The sequence below is a fragment of the Centruroides sculpturatus genome, unplaced genomic scaffold (assembly GCF_000671375.1).
Source record: "Centruroides sculpturatus isolate CEXI.00-Female unplaced genomic scaffold, Cexi_2.0 scaffold4, whole genome shotgun sequence".
Taxonomy (NCBI): Eukaryota; Metazoa; Arthropoda; class Arachnida; order Scorpiones; family Buthidae; genus Centruroides; species Centruroides sculpturatus.
Window position 1 is genome coordinate 1,833,678 of NW_019384444.1, and position 1,810 is coordinate 1,835,487.

Below are 1,810 nucleotides of genomic sequence, written 5' to 3' on the forward strand. Positions count from 1 at the left end.
TAGATTATAGAGGCTAGATATGTAAAAAGTAAGATTTTTCGATTGATTTACTGAAATCTGTACAAGTATTTGTGTATAGTAGGTTATGTAGAATGAATATTATTGTAGAATAATATATGAAAGAAAAAATTCACTTAACAAAGCTAAGCTTGCGCACAACAAAAGTTTTAAAACTTCGTTAACAGATGGCAGCATCGATATAATATAGATTAAAAGCTAAATTGTTCGTTAACAACGTCTGTTTGAAATCATCTCATAAAGTTTATTTATAGTCTATTGTATGTAACCAGATAGTGTAAAAGTTCTAAAAAAACCTTTATATGCCTTTGTCATAAATATGAACAAATCATCTGCATAATTTTTAAAAGTTTGAATACTTTACACTGTAAATTAATTATTTCTGACTTTTAAAAAATTTATTAGCTAAAACTTTTAAAAAAGGGATATATTAATACAGATCTGTGCCATGTGAATATTTATAATAGCTTTTATATATAGTTTGTATACTTTTGTATTGTGATACTTTTCATACCGTATGTAGTTATTATAAAATGATTTTAAAGTATGTTATCTATGTCACCTGAAATATAAAATTTGTTTTTATGTATTAAAATGTGTACTTAATTTTTTACACTGTTTTTATTTGAAAATTTTTATAATCATAATGCTTAAAATATATCTTAGTATTAATATCTAAAGACAGTTGAAAACATTCCACCAGATTAAACACTCGATACACATAAAATTATTTACATTCTTTACCTTAAATTTTTTAATATTGAATGCAGAAGGTTATAATAATTACGTATATAAAATCTTAACGAGTGTTTCTTTTTGAATTTCTCCTGATTTTAAACATTAAAACATTTTAGAACGTTCTATAAAACGGTTATATCATACACTTGATAACAAGTACTCTACAAAAATTAGTATAAACGACACACAATTTAATTTATTTAAATTTTTTACTATATATTTTTTAATTAAACAAGTTAATCACAAAAAGTTCAAAAACTGATTGTATTAATAGTAATAAAAAATTTTCTTTTAAAATTATCTCACTAACATTGTATTGAATTATATTATTATATTATATATCTAAATTCATATTGCATAGAAATCAACTGCAAAATGAAAAAAAAATGAAAAAGATTTTATGAATTGGTAAAGTAGTATAACATTCTTATTAGTAATATTATTTAAATTTGACATTATTAACTGAAAAATATGACAATTAGATTAGGAAAATAAAATATTAGCAAAAAAATAATGTTAAAATATTTCATTTAAAAAAAGAAAACAGGTTCAATTTTTATCAAAAGATTTTGAAATAAAAAAAACACTTATTTTTTATCATGTTTAAATTGTTTTACTGTTTGTTTATTTATTATTTTTTGTACTGTTTATTTAAGCAAAATTAATTCCAATAAATTTAGTGAATGCTGTATATTAAAGCACGCTTTCTGGATGAAGTAATTTCCATAATGGAAAATTTTTCACTTCTAGAAAACATATATATATTTGTGATTTTCACTTTAAATGTTTATATATCGTAAAGTCTTTGCAAATCCGCACTTAAAATGTAAATTTTAATATTGGCGGTAGACTATCACACAGCTTTAGCCAATGATTTCACTTTATTCTATTACTATAGATGCATTTCGGTCCTTTTCTAAAAAAGGTCCCTCTTCAGTACTATAAAATACAAAAGTTTACATAAACTTTTTCTGCAAGTAAATATTTAACATAACAATAAATATTTTAGTATTACAATACCATTTGAGTACACAGTTTTATTTATACATCCCTT